Source organism: Crinia signifera, chromosome 8 (assembly GCF_055691185.1).
Source record: "Crinia signifera chromosome 8, ASM5569118v1, whole genome shotgun sequence".
NCBI classification, from domain to species: domain Eukaryota; kingdom Metazoa; phylum Chordata; class Amphibia; order Anura; family Myobatrachidae; genus Crinia; species Crinia signifera.
In genome coordinates, this window is record NC_139224.1 from 111,867,761 (window position 1) to 111,890,805 (window position 23,045).

At 45.9% G+C, this 23,045-nt stretch overlaps 1 pseudogene across 1 annotated transcript in view; it reads right to left on the reverse strand.

The window, feature by feature from the left end:
• Positions 1–19,227, reverse strand: part of LOC146026378 (dimethylaniline monooxygenase [N-oxide-forming] 2-like) — a 65,918-nt pseudogene extending 46,691 nt beyond the window's left edge. The window contains exons 1-2 of the transcript XR_014454438.1: positions 19,194–19,227; positions 14,118–14,255 (exon numbers count right to left, since the gene is read on the reverse strand). The product of XR_014454438.1 is annotated as a dimethylaniline monooxygenase [N-oxide-forming] 2-like (transcript). The remainder of the gene's footprint in view (positions 1–14,117; positions 14,256–19,193) is intronic.
• Between the last annotated feature and the right edge of the window lie 3,818 nt (positions 19,228–23,045).

The window sequence follows — 23,045 nt, forward strand, 5'->3', positions numbered from 1 at the left end:
CCCCTATTGTCATGTAACCACTCCAACATGTACAAAATCACAAAACAAAAACTTTTTTCACTTTGTAATTTTGGGGCATTGTGTGTAGAATTTTGAGGGGAAAAAGGAATTTATTCAATTTTGGAATAAGGCTGTATCATAAAAAAACTGTGGAAAAAGTGAAGCGCTGTGAATACTTTATGTATAAGAGACAGATTAACAATTGGACAAATGGAGTTCCAGGGTGATACATACTGTAAATGATTCCAGCATTTAGTATTAAGACAGTTGCTCCGTAGCAGCCTAATCCCATAACCCTTCCTTGCAGCAGCCTAACCCTGCATCCCCACAGCCTAGCCCTAACCACCTCCACTAGTACCTAGCCGTAAACCCCGCACCCTGACACCTAAATCTAACTGCCCCACTCAACAGCCTAACCCTAATCCCCACATCTAGGTGCCTAAACCTACCCCTCGTTGTAGCCTAACCCTAACCTTCCCCTCCCCACAGTCAAACCCTAAGTCTAGAGCAGTCTATCCCCAATAGATCCTAACCCTAACCTCCCATCACCTGCTGCCCGCTCCATGCATACTCACCATTCGAGATGCTGGCTGGTGGTATTCTGGCATTGGCATCCTGAACGCATTGAAGTTACGGTCTTCTGAAGACAGTTTGGAGGACAGTGCCAGTATACCGAACAGCGGAATCCTTACCAATCACAAACCTGACTTGGTTCACGTTGGTTTTCTGGTTTCCAATGTTTCCAGGCTTGTCTGTGTCCATGCTGCTGCTGCAGCTGCACTGCATTCCTCCTTGATTAGGCACCTGTGAGGATCCCTGACTTCAGTACTGGTCACATGATCCAGGTATATTCAAGTAGTTCCCCTTCCTGGTTCTTACCTAATTGCTGCTGCGGCCAGTAGCCAATCCCCAGCTACCTAGGGGGATATAAGGATTGACTTTAGAACAGCTCAGGGCCTTGAACAACTAGTCTGCTTTCTTTGTTCCTCCAGAAGTCAGCATCCTAAGACTCCAGATTCCTGTCCACAGTTCCTGTGCATTACCAGTGCAATCTTCCATTGCCTCCTGCTGTCATTAAAGCTCCCTGGTACTCTTTACCTGCCAGGTTACCTTCCAATCTGCTTACCATCTACAGCTCTCAAGGGAAGGGGATAGAGCACTCCAACATCCTTTAGCAGAGTTTGCTACTGGCTCTTAAAGGGCCATCACCATCTTTGATTCCCTAGTCGACACATGCATCAACTCTAAACCTCACTCATCATTCTCCTGATAGTTCCCCAGAGGCTGACTCCAAGGCTCCTGATTATCTGCTACAGTGAACCTCATCCTGCTGCTGCTGTTGTTACTACCACCATGCCTGGTTAATTCCACCTGATATAGCTGCTGTTATATTATCCACAGCATCCAGTTTACAGCCAGCTTCCAGAGTGCAGCACAGGACCATCAGTTCCCAGACCAACACAGTCATCATCGCCTCCCAGGTTGACTCTGCCGCCATCGCCTCCCAGGTTGACTCTGCCGCCATTGCCTCCCAGGTTGACTCTGCCGCCATTGACTCCCAGGTTGACTCTGCCGCCATTGACTCCCAGGTTGACTCTGCCGCCATTGACTCCCAGGTTGACTCTGCCGCCATTGACTCCCAGGTTGACTCTGCCGCCATTGACTCCCAGGTTGACTCTGCCGCCATCGACTCCCAGGTTGACTCTGCCATCATTGACTCTGCCGTCATAAACTCCCAGGTCGGTGCTGCTGTCATTGACTCCCAGGATGATTCTGCAACCATCCCCAGCTCCCAGGCTCCCAGGCCATCGACCTCCCTTCGGCTCCCAGGCCGTCAACACTCCATGCTGGCTGCCAGGTTTTTGACCTTCCTCCGGCTCCCAGGTCATTGACTTCTTGCCAACTTTCAAGCCGTTGACGTCTCTCCGGCTTCCAGGCTTACGCAGTGCACTTACCAAGCTCCTAGTTATCAGGTTCAAGCTCTACGCACACTAATCACTATCTAACCCTTGTGATTGGCCAGTTAGGTGTGGGAACTCAGGTCAGAAAGCTGCGACCTCACCACCAAACACAGCGGAGTCCAAACCTCCTTGCGGGGGTCTCTGGTAAAAACCATCAGTGGTGTTAGACTCCACACCTCTGATCAGAGTCTCGTCAACTCCCCCACCTAGCTGTGCTCGCAGTGCCAGTGCTATATGAACTGTCCTTGCCTCAAACCCCCAGTGTTCCTGTTCCCAGCATTAACCACTGGCCCACTGCTGCCACAGCCGGGAACACGACAGACCCAAGTCCTGACACCACCAGGATGCTAACTGCATTCTCAGGGCCGCCAATAGGGGGGTGCTGTGGGTACAGCTGTCCAGGGCCCCAGCCTCTGGGAAGCTCATTTTTCCCACCGCAAAACACACACACCCGGACTGCCTTTGCTGCGCTTCACAAAGCAGGTGGTCCCGGAGTACTTATCCAACCCAGGACGTCGGCAGCCATTTAAAATGCTCACGTACCGGCAGCCAATCAGAGTCAGCATCCTGACCTCCGGGCTTCAGCTCAGTGGAAGAGGAGATGGGGGAGCAGGAGCCGGGTTATGGTAAGTCAAGTGAGGAGGGGGAGGGGGGGCTTGGATTGGAAATGAGTCCCAGGCCCCAAAATTCCTGATGGCAGGCCTGTGCATTCTAGCTCTAGGCCTCTGCAGAAAAATAAGCCCATCATCATGGTAGCATGGATATGACCAGCTGCCTAAATAGATTTTTTTTTCTTTTAATGTGTTAAAGGGGAAATTGGGGCTGATAGTATAGGTGTTGAACATATGCATATGTGTGTGTTTGGGAGTACAATATTTTGGCACAATTTACGTTTTTGCAGGGACTTTACACTGGACCAAAGGATAACCAGATGGACTGGATCAGCTTACTAGAAGATATATTTAGAACCAAATGAATAACCAGATGGAATGGATCAGCTTGCTGGAGGAATAGATCAGATCCAGAGGAATAACCAGACAGACTTTAAACTGGAACGTTTACAGAGTTTCCTCCAATAACGTAAAAAATAATTCAAATCCCAACTGAATGGAGGATCTGAAATGTTATTAGAGCGTAACGTATCTGTTCAGTGATAACACAAATTTCTTAAAAAAATGTTATTGTGAGAAAATATCCGGAGAACTTACCTTAAATATATCACTAAAGGAGCCCATACGCGCTCCGTTTTGGGCGTACTTTTTGTACTTAAATAGTACACATCGCATCGCATGCCTTGTGCATGCATTGTGCATGCGATGCAATGAAAAGCTAGTACAAAAAGTATGTGCAGCACATTTTTGTACTGTAAGATGAGATGCGAGGGAGCGCGCATCTCAAAGTACAAAACGGAGCCGCCGCGATCGCAGCGTGTATGGGCTCCTTACTCTCATCTTCTTCACCTTTTCCATTAAGGAGGATCAGACAGCAGATACCTTGGGGGAAATTTACTGAGATGTGTATTCTACATTACATGTGATGTTGCTATGGACAACACATCAGAGCCTGTCTACTATCTTCTAGAGGGTGCTAAATAAATAAGTAGATACTTATTGGTTGCCCATAGCAACATCACATGTGAAGTACTGTAGAATACACATCTTAGTAAATTTCCTCCCTTATCTCTCCACCTGTCTCCACAATAAGGACCCGCTCACTTGCCATACTTACGAAGTCCAAACCACCCTGGAATACCTTATGCCTGGTACACACCAGGACGACTAGGGCCCGATCCCATCAATCTAGATCCAATTCCGACCAATTGGATGTAGATTGTGTGGTGATTGGGCCCTTTTCTGTCCTGGTGTGGACCGATACCGATCCGATGCGCGGTCCCGCAGGTCGGTCGTTATTCAGATCCTACCTGCAGCAGGTAGGATCTGAAGAACGACCATACAGCCGGGTGCGGGTCGCCATCGGATCGGACCCGCTCACGGTGCACATCGTGAGCGGGTCGTGCCCCCCCCGCATCATCGCGAGCGGGTCTGAAGAAACACTGACGACCCGCTCACAATATGCATCGTGAGCGGGTCGTCGTGGTGTGTACCCCACATTACACCACTTATTACCATATAAGTATAATAATCAGGCAGCAGCAGTTCTGTGAAGACTATCAGGGAGACTTTCTCTAATCAACTTATCATAAGTTGTTCTTTACTCTAGCTTACTATCAGAATGGGGATCTTAATAGAGACTACATACTCACCTTAACTCTTATGCCGTCCTGCTAATAAGATTACATGCGATAATATCGCAATAGCAGGCTGATTATTTCATATTGCGGGATTTAGGTTAGATTTATTGTGGACACCATTCATTTTGGCCAATAACACCTGTACTGTATATATTTTTGCAGGTTATCTGCCTCACTAAAATGTTATGCTGCTTTCAGACCGCATAACTGGCTTTGACCCTGTATTTGGAAACGTTTCCAAAAACGGGTCTGCCAGATAAAACCCCTTTCAGACCGCAGCACTTAAACGGTATATTACCGTTTAAGTGCCGATTTTTTGACACTGGCAGACCCGTTTTTGGAAACTTTCCAAATACAGGGTTAAAGCCAGTGCAGCCTTCAGCACTCCCCTCCGTGCAGCTCCCCCCCCCCTCGCGTGTCGACCGAGCGCATGTCGACGCCCCCCCGCGCATGTCGACGCCCCCGCGCGTGTCGACGCCCCCCGCGCGTGTCGACGCCCCCCCCACCCCCCCGCATGTCGGCGCCCCCCCCCCGTGTCGACTTACCCCGTGCCGGTACCTCCGTTGTGGACTGCAGCTCAGTATGCTCGGAAAGCACTTATGAAAAAAGTGTCTTCCAGAAAATGGCTGCCCCATAGGAAACCCAGTTTAAAAAAACTGTCTTCCGTATGGGGGCAGCCATTTTCTGAAAGACACTTTTTTCATAAGTGCTTTCCGAGCATACTGAGCTGCAGTGCCGGGAACCACAACGGAGATACCGGCACGGGGTAAGTCGACACGGGGGGGCCGTCGACACGCGCGGGGGGGGGTCGACACGCGGGGGGCGTCGACACGCGCGGGGGGGCGTCGACACGCGCGCGGGGGGTGTCGACACGCGCGGGGGGGGGGCTCCAGTGCTGTGAATACTTAATGAGCGCTCATTAAGTATTCACTGTGCTGAATTTAGGACCCAGCTCATTGGCTGGGTCCTAAATACCGTTTCTGAGCCGATTTTTTGGCTAAAATACCGGTTCAGAAACGGGTAGGACCCTGCATTTTAACCGGTTAGAAAAAACTGCATTTTCTAACCGGTTAAGTGGGACTGGACCTTTCAGACCGCACACATTACCGTTTTAAAACGGTAAAAAAACGGCAATTTACCGTTTTAAAAGTGCGGTCTGAAAGGGGCATTAGTGAATTTATTACGTTGAACCAGGAAATTACAGATACTGGTATAATACATAATTAATCTTGGATTACCACATAATGTTTAAAAACTGAATACTGATGATTGTACTGCCATTGTATGCAAGGAAACGTGAGCAGTTCAAATTATTACAGATAACTGGGAATGCTGAATGTATTATTACTGCTTTATGTTTGCAATTGAACAGCCAAATGTTCCCTTGTCAAACTATTATCTGACAGTGTGCCTTTAAAAGAAGTTACTATGTACTTGCAACGGAATCGGGACATCTGTCAGAATGAACTTAGGTCTACAGTCATTAGGTCTACCCCACTAGGTCGACTGGCAGGAAGGTCGACCTGACTTAAGGTCGACATGGGCCAAGGTCGACATGACTTAAGGTCGAATTTGCATAAAGGTCGACATGAGGAAGGTCGACTGGTCATAAGGTCGACATGGGTTTTTCACTAATTTTTGATCCGAATGTCGACACAGTCGACATGGACACAGTTGGCAATGAGAATCGGACCCTCGCATCGCTCGCTTCGCTCGCGATGCTTCGGGCACGGTGCCTCGCTGCGCTCGGCACACTATTTTATTCTCCCACCACGCCCTAGTGGATGGTAGGACATGAAATACCGCCTGTCGGCACATGTCGGCTCAAAAAACAGTGAAAAACCCATGTCGACCTTATGACCAGTCGACCTTCCTCATGTCGACCTTAATGCAAATTCGACCTTAAGTCATGTCGACCTTGGCCCATGTCGACCTTAAGTCAGGTCAACCTTTCTGCCAGTCGACCTAGTGGGGTAGACCTAATGACTGTAGACCTAAGTTCATTCTAATAGATGACCGCATCCCCTTGCAACATATCTATCAATTTATATTTCTAGCTTCACAGACTGTGTCATTCAGAATTAATACTTTATAACTGTTTCTCATATGTAATAGACAGTACTAGGTATATCCATTTACTGTGTAATTTGTGAGCCACTCATTTTTAAACAGACTATACCCCTTTCCCACTGCAGCTCTTAAATGGTAAATTGCCATTTTTTTTAGCCTTTTTAAACAGGTAGAGCTGCAGTGGGAACGCTTCAGGTTGCTTTATCCGTTTAACAAATACCGGTATTTTTTTTTTTTTTTTTATATAACGTTTTTATTTCATTACACATTTTCAAATATACAAGACAATAAAGCAGTATACATCCACCACTTACAAAAACAAGACAAAAAATTAATACAATGACAATATTAAAACACTAGACACAAACACATATAGTCATAGCTACTCTTCAAAGTACTACCTTCCTAAGGGATCCTTCGCCCCTCTCATGGTTTAATCCTTCATTCTTTAAATTTAAGTTCTATGCCTCCCTTTTCCCCTGCCCCCCTCTTACCCCCAGACTCTCTCCACATTTCCCGCTGGGACCCGATAATCACCCGCTCACCACCGCAGTTTATAGATGACAGACGGGGGAAGGGAAGTGGGATCAAGAAATAAGGGCCAAGCACAGGGAAAAGAGAAAAAAAAAAAAAAAAAAACGGGAAAACCCTGATGTATTCCCTATATAAAGAGGGTGCCTAGTGAAGAACCCCAAAACTGATGCCTCACCATCAAGTATGGGGATTTGTGTCTTTTGTCCTTGGGGAGAAAAAAAAAAAAAAAAGTGACTCCCTACCCCCATTCGAAATACCCTCCCCCCACCCGTCCTCTCCCCCTAACAACAGGAATACCCCTGTTACTACCCTTGTGTATAGACACAGTTAGTGCCCGCCAGTACTGGTGACACCGTCCTATGCTTCCCTACTAAACCATCTACTACTAGGGCCAAGATTGTGTGCCCGTGAAACGTGTATGTGAACGTGCCTATTAATTCAGATCATATATATATATAGGGGCTCTACCTCTGACCGCAAAGCGGTCGAAGGTCTCCCCGTGCCCTTTCCCTACCTACTGTGATCCCAATCTCCGAAAGAAAAAAAAAAAAAAAACAAGAAACCCCTGCATGTATTAACCTGGCCTCCCTCCCGCCTCCCTCCCCCCTCTAGATATTAATCCCCTCACTGTTACTAACTTTATATAACCCTGATCTATTCCAGGGGCCCCAGATTCTCTGGTACTTATCGAGCGTCCCTCTAGATGCATGCAGATACCTTTCATGTTCACTGGTCTGATTTGTCAGGTTCACCCATTCCCTATGGTAAGGAGCCAGTGGGGACAGCCACCGTCGGGCAATTATCACCTTGGCGAGGGCCACTAGACTTCTTACCAAATACTTCAACTCCCCATTAATTGCGACATAAATACCGGTATTTGTTAAACAGGTAAAAAGCAGTGTTTTACCCATTTTAGAGACTTTTTTTTGCCAGTGGGAAAGGGTCTTAAACATATTTAGTAATAATAATAAATGTTAAGAACATGATTGGCCTGTGGCCAAGAAAAGTCCATTCTATGGCCAGTATTCAATGCCTCAGATTCGCCGTTTTTTTCAGTGAATCTGGCAATTCGCTGGGTTAACGGCGAATTTTCTGTTAGAAAAAACAATTCGCCATATTCAATGGAGGCAACAGTGTATTCAATGCTCAAATGGAGAACTGCTTTCTCCATTGATTTTCGCCATGATTCTCCGTTTAGCATTCGTCATCTTTTTTAGGTGAACTGTAATGTGATCTTTTAAATTAAAGCGTTTTTAATTTTTTTTTTGGTGTTAAAAAATCAGATTTTTTTTTCTATGAAAGGGCATGCTATTTTTATTCATATACTTGCAGCACATGAATATATTTTTAATATATATATCTATTTTTTAAACCATATATTTTTTTTTTTTACACATTCGCCAGCAGGGGGCCGGGAGCCGGAGCCGCTCATTAATATTCATATATTCACTGCACACTGGTCCCGATCATTACATAGGCACGAGCGGGACCAGTGAGTGCAGCGGCTCCGACCCCAGCAGCACCCTGCAAGCCCTTCTTCACCCCCACTAGTGTCCGGACACCCCACAGGTGGGACACATGTGCTGCTTTGCTGGGAGGGAGGTGAGGGGACGGGGGGGGGGGGAGAGATATGCGGGGGACATTAGCTGACAGGGACGGCTCCAGCAGTAGCAGACCTCTGGCTCTGGCAGCACCAGCGCGGTGATAGCAGATGTCAGCGCCGGGGCTGCTTGAGCCGGAGGTCTGCTACTGCTGCTGCTGGACTCGTCAGGCTGTGCAGGGGCTCCCAGCAGCATTAGTGCGATCCCCGGCCGGGACTCCGCTCCATCCCCTGCAGTGGCAGTGTAGCCACAGAAGCAGGGGAGAGCAATTCGTCATGGGGGTCAATTTTCGCCGTCAGGGGCTGAGATCCCCTGACGCGTTGAATACAGGGGACGGGCGGCTGCCGGCGAATCTCCCAGCAGGGAGAATCCAAGGCGAAAGGGCAGCGAATCCTACACAGGATTCGCTGCCGCCCACGACCCCCGGCCATTGAATACTGGCCTACAGTATATGACAGCCCATTTTACTATGGGTTTAAATGGGATGCTTTGTGGTTTAAATGATTACAATGTGAATGTGACAAAAAAGTTATTTAAACGTCAATTTACCATTTAAGAGCTGCAGTGGAAAAGGGTCTTTATGGCTCAGACCCGTTTAAAGACCCGTTTACAAATACCGGGGTATTACCCGTTTAGGCAGTGGGAAAGCAGCATAAGCAATCTCTCTTATTCAATTGTATTGCAGCCATCCTACTTCAGACAAACTGGTTATTGATGATTAACAAGGACCAGATGATATGGTGCCCCAATTACTGAGGATGCCTAATTAGTTAACTATATAAGGAGACAATTAATTGCCCTTCTAATTATCTGCCAAAACCTAGGCATTGATATTAAGGGTGTTTATTCTCCTGTAGGGTCCAGGTTTTGCAATCAGGCTTTGATTTTGTCTGTCTGTTTATGTTATACTTATATCCATATGTGTGTATACTGATTAAATATACCCCTCTTTTTATATTTAAATAACCAACAAAAGTTATGTTTTAAGATTGCGATATAACTTTCCAAGCCCAACATATCCTTAGAGCCTATTGGGACTCCGAATATTTTTTAACAACAACAAAAAAAGTTGAGAAATTTGTGTTATCACTCTACCGATACGTTATGTTCTATCAACATTTCAGATCCTCCATTCGGTTGGGATTTGAATTCTATTTTACTTTATTTTCAACTAGAGTACCCCAACAAAGAGAGGGTACTTGCCTCTTCAAAAACCTATAAACTAGTGCTGGTGAAAGGACTGCTTATTTGTTTGTTTCACTATTTGAGATTTGGGGTTATAGAGGATTGGTTGCCCAAGTCAGAGCCGGCCCTAGGCATAGGCATACTAGGCAATTGCCTAGGGCAGCAGCCTATGCCTAGGGGCGTCACTTCGGCAGCTTTACCAGGCGTTCACTGCGGGTTGATGTGATGTTATGCGGCAGGGCGATGAGTGATGGATCGGATTTCTGTTGTGGATCCGATCCGCGGCACTGCTTTCCCCTGTGACAGGCAGCTTCCGGCCCAGGCTGCCCAATCACAGAGCTCAGAAGACAGCCGTCACAGCCCGCCCTGAATCTGCAGTGCCAGGCGGCTGACTTCTGAGCTCTGTGATTGGGTAGCCTGCACCGGGAGTGCAGGAAGAAGCCCAGCCTGCGCCACAGCACCAGGAGTGCAACCTGCAGAAAGGAGAGACCGGAGTTAGCTAACATCATCCTGCCCGGGTTCGCCGATGCGCTGGTAAGTAACTGTCAGTGGCTACCTGCAAGAAGGGGGACCATGCAGCTGCAGCGTGAGGTCCTGCGTAGAAGCATAAAATAAGTCACCACACTGGTGTGGGATAGGGGGGGTGATTGGTTATGTCGGAGACAGAAGAGGAGTAGGGTGTGTAAGGGGAGCAGTGTAGAGGATTATGGTGTGTATGTGGAATGAACAGGGGGACTAGGGTGTATATGGGAGTAGTAAAGGATTATAGGGTGTATGAAGGTGGAATAGGGTGTTTGTGGTGGGGATAAAGGGTTATGGGGTGTATGTTGGGGAACAGGGATTGAAGTGCAGGATGGGGGGGTAGCAGTATATGGGGGTTATGTTGGGGTAGAGGGATATGGGGTGCATGTGGGAAGACGCTGGCAGTAGGATATGTAAGGATAGAGGCATATGGGGCGTATGTGGTGGGTATAGGGGTATGGAGATAGGTGTATGTGGGTTGTGCAGTGGTGGTGAATAGGGGGCGGAGAAGTGCAGGGGTAATTTGGGCGCAGAGGTGCAGGGGGACGAAAATTTGTTGGTGACAGATAGGTGATGGGAACGGAGAGGTGGAGAGAGTGAGAGATGCAGGTAAGGAAGGACTATCTAAATGGATGCACAATACCTTAGGCCCTCCTGTCTTAAGTAGGGGGGCAGCGCATCGCCACTCACAACCATGGCTCTGTGAGGGCACAGCGCCCTCAGCTCCGTGGCTGCTGAGGGGCTCAAACCAGCGAGGATGGACATTTGATATAAGGCTCCCACCAGCCTATCAGAGCTCACAGACAGGCTGCCGCAGTTAGTGATTGGCTGCCGGACCATGAGATCCAATTGGCTCACTAGCCTGTGCCATATTTGAAATGTCTGTCGGTCATGGTATAAGCCGCTCAGCACACCAGGACGTGGCAGTGAACTCTCTCATCCCCTCTTATATGGAATTAATATGGGAATTCTGTAAGGGGCACTAATGTGGGCAATCTTTAAGGGGCACTACGGGGGGAATTATGTGTAAGGGACATTACTGCGGGCATAATATGTCATGGGCATTACGCGTGTGGCATAATGTGTAATGGGCATTATAGTATGTGTCATAATTTGTAATAGGCAATACGGTGTGCACCAATGTGTAAAGGGCAATACAATACAGTGTGCACCAATATGTAATGGGCATTCTGGTGTGCGCCAGTGTGTAATGGACAATATACTGTGCAATAATGTGTAATGGGCATTATAGTACGTGGCATAATGTGCAATGGGTACTGCAGTTTTTGACAATGTGTAACGGACAATATGGTGTGCAATAATGTCTAATGGGCATTACAGTGTGCAGCTTAATGTGTAATGGGTACAGCAATGTGTGACAATATGTAATTGGCATTACAGTGTTTGACAATTGGTAACGGGCATTACAATTTGCGTAATCTTGAAGCAAAGTGTCTAAGGGGCTCTTTCAGATAGCTGTGATAGCTATCCGACCTGACCCTTTCATACTAAGCCTGTCTCGCCCACCCGAGTTTAACGCTTCTTATAACCCGGGTCGAAATGCCGGGTTAGTCGACCCAGAGTATTCAGTTTAGTGCTTTCACATCGCACCTCGACCCGGCAATAACCCAGGTTATAAATGCTACCTGAGGGGTATGAGGGCCTCTACTTGCCACAATGTGTACAAGTGGCACTACTACTGTATGTGGTGTAATGTGAATAACGGACACTACTGTGACACTTATTTCTCCACGTTACTTTCACACAAAGGCCAGTATTAAATGCTCCCGATTCACCGTTTTATTTTGGCGAATCGGGCTGTTTTCTCTCCTTGCAGTGTTTTTCACTAAAAATGTGACTCATCCTATTCAATGTTCACTGTTCGCCGAAAGCGAACAGTGAATGCCGGCCAGTTCTCTGTTTCATGCTCGCTGCAATTCGCTGGTGTATTTGCTTTCTCCCTGATTTTTGCCATGATTCACCGCTTTGCATTCAACATCTTTCTAAGGTGAACTGGGAAGTGATCTTTTAAAATAAAATTGTTTTTCTGTGAAGGGGCATGCTATCTTTATTCTTGTGCTTGAAGCACATTAATATTATATATATAATTTTTTTTTAAAACTCATTAGATATTCATATATTCACTTCACACTGACCCTGGCTTCTTAAAAATCTTAAAAATCTTGCCTAGGGCATCAAATTTGATAAGGCCGGCTCTGTCCCAAGTAATCCCCCCACTAGCAGCATCTTGCACACCTGAGGTACTACCTTATACTTTTTTCACGTAATCACTATTAGAGATTAAGTAAACCTTTTTAATTTCACACAAATACAGTAAAAATCAATACAGATAAATGTTTTCGGTACTTGTGTAGTTTCACGGTGCCCGATATATCGAAAGCAATATCGGCCGATATATTGGATGCGATATCAGCCGATATATCAATGCAATCAGAAGCGATTTTTTACCTGTTCATAACCCCACTATCCACTACGCATGAAGTTGATTTTATATAGTGTGGCAAGCGCAGTAATCCGCGGCCGCTCGCCACACTATATAAATTCAACTTCAAGGTCAAAAATCGCTTCAGATCTCATCGATATATCGGCCGATATCACATCCGATATATCGGCCGATATCGCATCTGATATGTCGGGCGCCGTGAAACTACACAAGTACCATGTTTTCAATCAATTAGCATATTTCATCCAACATTTGTTGCTTTTTACATTCAGTTATTTATTATATGACTTGTTTTGTCTATGAAAACCCAGTCAAAGGTCGCCTGTAAAATTGCCAGATTTGTATTTATTCATCTCTTTAGGCCTGCAATTATTTACAGTGATAATAACCGAGCTATGGATTTCGTCTCATAGTCTGAAGCTGTGGCCACACGTGTGATATGCACTACCGATTTTGAATATGTAGTCAAAGTCGCATAGCAAATACTGCAAATCGCACTGCACTATGGAGCACCCGATCCTGATGTGATGCCCTGCGGTATTGAAATCAAATGTAGAAATAGACTGTGCCATGTTGCTCAATGCAGCATGGTCCCTGCTGCCCCCGCCACACTGTCCCTCCCTCCCTGCCAGCCAATGCCGGCATCCTGCCCGGTTCCTGCTCCGCCGATATGAAATCGATATCTTTCTAAAGCGCTTCTCCTCAGTATCGTGAATAGGGTGAGACAAAATGAGATAACAAAAACAGGTACTTATGTATTATCTGGGCTCCCATGTTAAATGCACCCCATTTTTTCATATCCCTACTATCCAACTACGCATGGAGTTGATTTTATATAGTGTGGCGAGCGCAGTGAGCCACCGTGCCCGAAGCGTGGCGAGCCCCGCGAGGGGACGTGGTCTCATAAGAAAAACGGGAGCCCAGATATTACATAAGTACCCAAAAACAATAGTACAGTACGTCTTTTTGTCTGAAAATCTGTGTGTCAGTCTGTCTGTGTTCTTCTCTTACATTGTCCAGCAGTGATTCCTTCAGATCAAGGTATCCTTGGTTTTCACTGCCGGGAGTATCACCAGTTTAAGCCTATGGGTTTCTCAACTCGACCCAGTGCCACCCCGCACGGACCCCAGCCGGCCCCACACGACCCCCCACAGACCCACCAAACCCCCCCTCACCTGTCCGGGCAGCACAGTACTAGTGACCTCCTCTTCCCTGCACTGTACATCCTCTTCCGGGTGCAGGGAGGAGGAGGCGGAGCCCACCCTCAGCAGCTAGCAGCCGAGTAAGGGAGGGAGGGGGGAGCCGCTTATCACAGGAGCTGCCGTTGCTATACTAATCGCATATGTTAGAGCATATGTGATTAGTATCATTGCGGTAGCTGGTGGAGGGGGGTGGTAACTGGCAGCGGAGGATAGTGCATCCCGCCCCAAGTCTCATCCTATTCACGTTACTTAGGAGAAGTGCATTACAACGTTCACCACTTTCCTTTATATAATGATTGTAGAGAATCTTCTCACATAAATACTTACTGTATATCTCCACAAACCACCAATGTCAACACTTCTCTCAAAGCATATTGGTTCCAAGCCTTCTTCTAAGCAACATTTGATGGCCGTCAGACCACTGCAGCCAGCACCAATTATAGCCACTTTCTTAGCCATATTACTCTAAAAAAAAAATTAACAAAGAATTACAGTTTACTTCATGGTGTTTAGATGTGCAGGAGGGAGCACAGGTGCAGCTTTTAAGGATGCAGTGGGGGGGGGGGGGGGGCTGATAAGTTTCGCAATGTATAGGAATTGGTAGATGTTCTAAATTGGTGTAGGCAGTAAGTATTCTCCATTACAAGTGTTTATTATTTTTCTGGAGGGTGACACCAACATCATCTGCACTCCTGTTGGGCCTATGCTCCATGTGCCACCTCCACAGCAACCACAACCCACCACACAGGACACTGTTGCCAATGTTGAGGAACTAACATTGTCCACCATTTTGGGATTTTAATGGATTGCCAAGCCAGCCAGCTGGACTATATTGGGGGTGCCAATGCAGCGCAACAACATAACAGGGGTGGTGGTACAGGGCACCCACTCCCGGATGGCCTGCCAAATATCTAGCTGGCAGAAGGTGCTTATGTGTGCTTAAATTCTAAGCAATCTAGTCAGATCTCTTTGAATAAAGCCCTTTATCGCTATGTGTGTAGGTCCAATAAGTCTCAGCTAGGTAGCACATCCCAATATGAGTAGTAGGGTGTTCAGTGCAGGATCCCTCCCCTTGATATATTCAATATTATGTGTAGACATACTCACCTGAGTCTCCTTCAAATCTGTTTCAGCACCCCTCCTACCTGTCCTGATGTGTTTGATGACTATGCAATTGTATAGCCAAACTACAGGTAAGAACCTTATAATTATACTAGTAAGAATGCTCGGAAACTAGTAAGTAAATGCTTCAAAAACTAGTCTGCTACCTTGTGATTGCCGATAGATAGATAGATAGATAGATAGATAGATAGATAGATAGATAGATAGATAGATAGATAGATAGATAGATAGATTATAGCAAGTCAGAAGTGGGGTGTGAGTCTTCCCAGATTGTTCTGTCTGGCCCACTTTGGCGCAACACCATTTAACATTTATATCACTCTTTGTTTTCATCTATGTAGCACTTTCACACATCTATTTTTTTTTTTCACTTTTTTAACACTTCTAACACTAAGCAGCCATTTCACCTACCTAACACTGGCCCTTATTCTGGTTGGTGCGGTAATATCCGCGTGCGTTCGTGGCGCCAATGTTTTGTGTCTGCGCATGTGCAGAGGCGTCTCTGCGCATGTGCGCGCGCGTACGGCCAAATCCCGCATGAAATGTGATCACTCCGAACAGGGGGTGGAGAGGGGCGTGAAGGGCTATTTGGGCTCATTACCATATGCATACGCCCCGCGTTTCATGGGCGTTCCCATGCAAACGCTGGGCGTACGTATGGTAATGCGGTCGTGACGCACGTGTAGGGGGCGGACATATGACATCGCCGGATGCCAGCTGCCCGCCCAGATCCCTGCTTTTGCACGGAAACATGTCCGTGTGGTCTGAGGTTGCGGGAGCTGGTGGACCACTCGGTCCTGCATTCGATGGTCTGCGACCATCGAATGATGGGGGAGGTTCCCTGAGATGGAGGAGGCGTATTCCGTGAAAAATACACGTGCGGTCCGTTCGGCCAGCTTCTTACCGCGTACGGACGGAGTTGGCGATCCATATGGAAGGCGGGGTTTCGCACGCACGGTCCTGGCCGCATATTCGGATCCGGCCGCACCGATCAGAATAAGGGCCACTGTGATACTTGGAGTAGACATAAATCCAGGACTGGGGGTGTGCCTTGACCACTGCATTACAGCAATGAACTTGTGGGGTAAATTAAAGGAATTTGATATTCAGATTTAGACCTGATAATTTATCTTCAAAGTTGCAGATGACTGCGAGTAGAAAAAATACCTGCCCTATGTATGAGAGTGAATTGTGGAAATATTGCTATCCAGAATCCTGCCGCGCTTCCATACGCAATTCAAGAACCATCAAATGATTTTTTCAGTCTCAGTAAATGTGAGTAATTCTGACCCTTCTATAACCATGCAACAGAGTGAGGGCAGCACTGACTTTTTTTTTTTTCTGACACTCCCAGAAAACGTGTGGACCCAAAAGTGTCCAACCCCAACACCATCTTCCTGTCAGTCAGATTGTGAGATTGCGATTAGTTATTTTTGTCACTATTTTGGATTTCTCATATGTGGAATGCCTAAATTCTGTGTGACTGTATCTTCTTAGAAAATGTTATGCTACAGTGTTTTTGTGCCAGACACAGTAACATCATTTGGTATACAGATAACATTGTATTACATACAGAATAAAGGCATGCTCCATATCATTTTAATCAGTACAATTAAAATCCCATTGTGAATAAGGTGCATTTTAAGGGGAAATGTTCAAAAATCACATGTACAGTACATGAACTATTTTAAGCGATCAAAGTATATATTTTATTTTTTAAGGTTCAAAATAATTATAAAATGTGCTCTAATTAGAGTATGTACATCTTAATGATTGTGGAAATTGCTGAATACAACTCTAATTATGCACGACTTTATAGAGCTGTTTAATGTCCAACATTCTAACTTAGATTCCATTACATCAGCCAAGTTGTATGTTTTTAATATGGGCAACACATCTCGATCTGACTTTTTTTACTGGCCCCTGTTATTGGCAGCTGAAAGCATCTGGCTTTTAATCCACTTAGACATTATTACACTGCCAGACTTTGCAAACTGACCAACTTTTGCAGAACAATAGGACATTTCACAAAACCGAACCAAAATTCGCTCCAGTTAAATCCAGGCCATAGTGTGAAGCCATAGCACCTGAACTAAGTGCATGCTACAGCACCCTACCACCGCCCTTCCATACTAGTAGCCACCTTTTCTGGTGTCACATACCACACTATCTTATCTACAGTAGCATGTGATCCACCTTCTCCACCCCATGCTATGCACCTAAGCCTATAATGAATGCTGATGTGCAGCTACAGTATTTGTTAGATGCATTATGTCCATCACTCAAAGCACAGGGAAAGGACAACCCTCTCATATGTAGTTTTGTAAAGTTAAATCTGGAAATGTATGTCCTCTCTCTCTCTCTCTCTCTCTCTCTCTCTCTCTCTCTCTCTCTCTCTCTCTCTCTCATGATAAACATATGTCATATATAAGGCTAAAGCATAATTGCATATTTTTGAAAATTTTTGAAAAATGGGCATGTCATGCTCCACCCAAAGGACGTGTCTAGTTCCATATTTGAAGATATTGTGAACGTGGCACCTAGAAGCATGTTTGTATACTGCTGCATCTGAGAGGAATCTTTTAAAATAACTTAGATTCAAATGTGGATGAGCCCTTAAGTAGTTAATAAGAGCTACTATACTTGCTAAAGAAAAGTCACTGATACATGTCAGGGATTGCTCATCTACAGTATTGTGTTTTACACGTGGTTCCATATAAATGGCCACAAGAAATGCATGTAGCCATAGGGATTATTGTGTTTTATCCCCAATGCTGGGAAATGGCACTGATGACTCAATGTAAATGTATCTATCTCTCATTCCTTTTTCCCCCCAGAAATGTTACAGCTGCATAATGTGGGCTAGGTGAAATAAGGGATATTTCTATACTAATCAGGGAGAGAGGGAGATTGCTACTATTCCAGGGAGTCTCCTGCAGAATGCTGCGCTATATAAGAAACTGTAAATAAATAAATAATGCAGGAGGGTAGGCAGCTATGGGCTAAAGCTGGAATGTAACAGTCCTAATTGCTGATTTTTGCTTTTTCCCCTCTGGGATAAGCTTGGAGGGGAGACGCATGTGACCACTGATAAGGGCAATGGCAAGTAATTCGTCATTACACATTTTACGCACATGTAATTTGCTATTTATACATGAAGAGGGGCCAAAATGTTGTGATTCTCTCAGAATCGGGTAACATTGGCCCAGTTCATTTGTGATAGGCCTGCTAATTGGGTCATTGGCCCTTATTCTGGTCTGTGCGGCCGGAGCCGCATACGTTGCTCCGGCCGCACAAACCAATCCCCGCCTACAATACGGATCGCCACGGCCGTCCGTACGCGGACGGCTGGCGATCCGCATGAAAATGGTGGGGCGTACGCCTCCACCATGGTGGGAGCTGCCCCCTGCATTCGATGGTCGGCGACCATCGAAGGCAGGGCCGCACGCTCCAGCAGCTCCCGCAAGCTTAGACCACACGGACAATCGTCCGTGTGAAAGCTTGTATGGGGGCGGAGAGCTGACATCCGGCGATGTCAGCTTTCCGCCCCCATCACTGGCGTCATAGCCTCATTACCATGCATACGCCCCGCGTTTGCATGGGAACGCCCATGAAACGCTGGGCGTATTCATAGGTAAATGAGGCTATTAAGCCCCTCACGCCCCTATATGCCCCCTTTGCGGCGTATAAAATTTTTGTGCGGCGATTTCCCCTGCACATGCGCAGAGTGACCTCTGCGCATGTGCAGAGCGAAAACATCGGCGGTACGGCCGCACGCGGGCCGTACCGCCCAGATCAGAATAAGGGCCATTGTGCTGCCTGTTTTACTAGGTGGGATGTGGAAGTGCCAAGCACTAGTTCAGGAATGGGGGACTCCCTGATATTTTGTGAGTAGGTAGTTATAAACAGAGGGAGAATTTGAGGCAATTTACAAGTTGCTTTAAGTTTATAATTTGCATTTTACCCCCCCCCCCCAAAAAAAAAGAAAAAGCAATTCACAATTGCCATTATTGCCACTTGAACTTGTTGTATTATCTACAAAATCCCCAGACTGAAAGTTTACAAATAGAGTAGGTAATGTCACTGCATTGCATGGTGACACAGCACTTCTGTCTGCACCTTACAAACTGATAGTCAATTTATATTAATTCAAAGGAGCCACAAAATATATATTTGACTAAATAACTCTTAAAAGTAAAAGGTAAAACTCATCATAACTTTTAAAACAAATAGTCTGCACACATTACTAAGCTTCTGTTCTCCTTGAATACATAACCTTACCTTAATTCCTGTCTTGTTTTGGTCGTCCTGTTCAAACAATGACTCACTTTCTGCTAGAGAGGGCTATTTTTTTATTTTTCATTGCTAGCTGTCTTATAGCTCTCTAGCACCCCCTGCTGCATGCACTGTGATACTATGCTCAAAATAAAGTACACAGTAAAAATTATAATATAATTAATGGAAATGATATCTAGGATTCCACATTGATTGTACATCTGGCGCCCCTTCTAAACTGAAAACATTGCACAGGCGAGATGCATTATTTGTTAGTATACTTAAATCTCAATTCACTTAGCAGTGTCTAAACAAGCAACATTCATCTACAGCAGTGGAACATGTGCTGCACACTGCACACAGAACAGTTGTAGGCAGCATGTCTTACCCCCCTACAGTCCCCTGCATCCTGTGTGTCACCACCTATTCAGTCCCCTGCACCCTGCGTGTCACCCCCCTACAGCCCCCTGCATGTCACACCAATACAGTACCCTGCATCCTATGTGTTGCCCCCCTACAATCCCCTGCACCCTGTGTGTTACCACCACCAGACCCTGTGAGTCACTAACTTTACAGTTCGCTGCACCCTGTGTTTCACTCCCCTAAAGTCACTACACCCTGCGCGACACCCCCCACAGACCCTGCGTGTCACCACCTTTACAGTCCCCTGCACCTGTTGTCACCCCCCCCACACACACACACACACCCTGTGTATCACCACCTATACAGTCCCCTGCACCCTGTCTCACCATCTATACAGTCCCCTGCATTCTGCATGTCACACCCCCACAGTCCCTTTCACCATGTGTCACCCCCTACAGTCCCCTGTACCTTGTGTGTCACCACCTATACAGTCCTCCACACCGTGTGTCACCACCTATTCAGTCCCCTACACCCTGTGTGTTAGCCCCCTACAGTCCCCTGCACCCTGTGTGTCAACCCCAGACCCTGCATTTCACCCCCTACAGTCCCCTGCACCCTGTGTGTCACCGCCTATACAGTTCCCTGCACCTTGTGTGTCACCACCTATTCAGTCCCCTGCACCCTGTATGTCACACCCCCCCACAGATCCTGCGTATCACCATCTTTACAGTCCCCTGCACCCTGTGTCCCCCCCCCCCCTACAGTCACAACACCCTGCCGTGTACCCCCCCACAGACCCTGTGTGTCACCACCTTTACAGTCCCCTGCAAGGTGTGTCACACACACCCCCCCACACACACACACACACAGGCCCTTATTCAGATCTGATCGCAGTACAATTTTGTTCTCAAAATGGGCAAAAGCATGTGCACTGCAGGTGGGGCAGATGTAACATGTGCAGATAGAGCTACATTTGGGTGGGTTGTGTTGAAACTAAAATCTATATTGCATTGTAAAAATAATGCAGCCGGTATATACCCTGCACAGAAACAAAATAAGTCACACAAATCTAACTCTCTCTGCACATGTTACATCTGCCCCACCTGCAGTGCACATGGTTTTGCCCATTTTGAGAACACATTTGTACTGCAATCAAATCTGAATAAGGGCCACAGTCCCTTGTGTCACCCCCTACACCCTGTGTATCACCACCTATACAGTCCCCTGCACCCTGTGTCTCACCATCTATACAGTCGCCTACACCCTGTGTGTCACCCCCTATACAGCCCCCTGCACCATGTGTGTCCCCACCTATTCAGTCTCCTGCACCCTGTGTTACCCCCCTACAATCCCCTGCACCCTGTGTGTCACCCCCCTACAGTCCCCTGCACCCTGCATGTCACCACCTATTCAGTTTTCTGCACCCTGTGTGTTACCCCCTACAGTCCCCTGCACCCTATGTGTTACCCCCACCCCCCGACCCTGCGTTTCACCACCTATACAGTCCCCTGCACCCTGTGTGTCACATCCCCCACAGATCCTGTGTGTCACCAACTTTACAGTCCCCTGCACCCTGTTTTGGGAAAGGGGGTTTTAAAGCGCTTATATGATGGTTATAAATATATTTAAGTGTTTAAACAAAAGAATAATGTGCTTGCCTGTAAAAGAAAGGGTGGGTTAAAAGTTAAAAGCTTTTGCTCAAAAATGTTTACAGCCCTTTTTGGGTTAGCTGTGGTTGGGTATGGATTGGTGGCTTCGGGGATCACGCACTGATGCACAGGCCAACACTGTCCCTACAATAGTACCTTTGTTCCGTTCGCAGGGCTTGGTGTGGCACTGTCAGCTGTTCCCGTGCATCTCCGTCTCCCGAGTCCTCCGTCATCTGTTCGGTCACTGAAACCGGAAGTTCGGGCAGCGTGTCTCCGGCTGTTCGTAGCACGCTGCCAGCAGGTTCCTCCAACGCGTTTCGAGTCTTCACTCTTTGTCAAGGATGTTGGACCCTTGCTGGGACCTCCTTTTTTATTCTTAAAAAACTTTATTTAAAACTTTAAAAAGTACATTTGTTTTTCCGGAAGTAGTCTTTGGAAAAAAGGGGAAGTTGTTTAGGTGGCAAGCACATGTTTTATTGTTCTACGTTTGTGAGATATTGGCAATTTTTTTATTTAAAGCGATATTTACAGAAAATAATTTAGGTCTATGTCAATATTTAAGCCAGCTGGAGTTAGTGTATTTAATTCATAGATCCACTTGGTTTAGTTTTTTCTTAGTTCCGTTACAATATCACCTCCACGCCAATGTGGTGTGACATTTGTATTGCCGTGAACTGCAATGTTGATGGATCTTTGTTATGATATTTGGCATGGTGGTCTGATAAAAGGAGGGCTAACAACCCACAGTGTATGTTATACACATGTTCTGACAGTCTGGTTTTCATTTTTCTTTTTGTTTGTCCCACGTACTGGTAGTTACACTCAAGTAAGTAGATGACTACTATGGTTTCACAACTTATTTGTTGTTTTATTTTATATTCCTTCTTTTTTTGGTTGGAGAGGATGGTTTTTATTGGTTTTGGTTGCTTTTATTTTTGTAGACTTGCAGCCCATGCAGTTTAAACATGGGAAAAAAACAGGTGAAGTGGTTTTCTTCTTCCCTTTGGCCAATGGAATGAAGCTTTTCTTGAGTTCTTGATTTAAGGTTGTTGCACGTCACGAATTTTGTGGTATAATCTTGTTCGGTTATTGATCTAATTGTAATATATGCCAGTGTTTGTTAAAGATATCTTCTATTTGTTTGAAATTGCTACTGTATTGGGTTATAAATAATACTGGTTGATCCTGATTTGCTGTTGTTTTTTGTTTATATTGAATAATTTCTTGTCTGTTCATTTGATGTACCTTGATTCTTTCTTTTTCCAATATGGATTCTTGGTATCCTTTGTTTATGAAATTTTGTTTAGCAGCCATGCTTTGTTCATTATGGCCCTTATTCAGATCTGATCGCAGTACAAATTTGTTCTCAAAATGGGCAAAACCATGTGCAATGCAGGTGGGGCAGATGTTACATGTGTAGGGAGAGTTAGATTTGGGTGAGTTATTTTGTTTCTGTGCAGGGTAAATACTGGCGACATTATTTTTACTCTGCAATTTAGATTTCAGTTTCAACACACCCCACTGAAATGTAAATATCTCTGCACATGTTACATCTGCCCCACCTGTAGTGCACATGGCTTTGCCCATTTTGAGAACAAATTTGTACTGCGATCAGATCTGAATAAGGGCCTATATGTCTCTGTTTCCATACAATTCCTTTTTATTCTTCGGAAGTTACCATTTGGGATATTTTGTACCCATTTCCTGTGGTGGTTGCTATTAAAGGGCAGGATGTTATACCCATCTACTAGTTTTGTGTGGGTCCTTGTCAGCACGGTATTATTTTTTATAAAGATCTCTAGGTCTAAGAAGACTATCATTTCTTTCCTGGTTACCGTGGTGAATT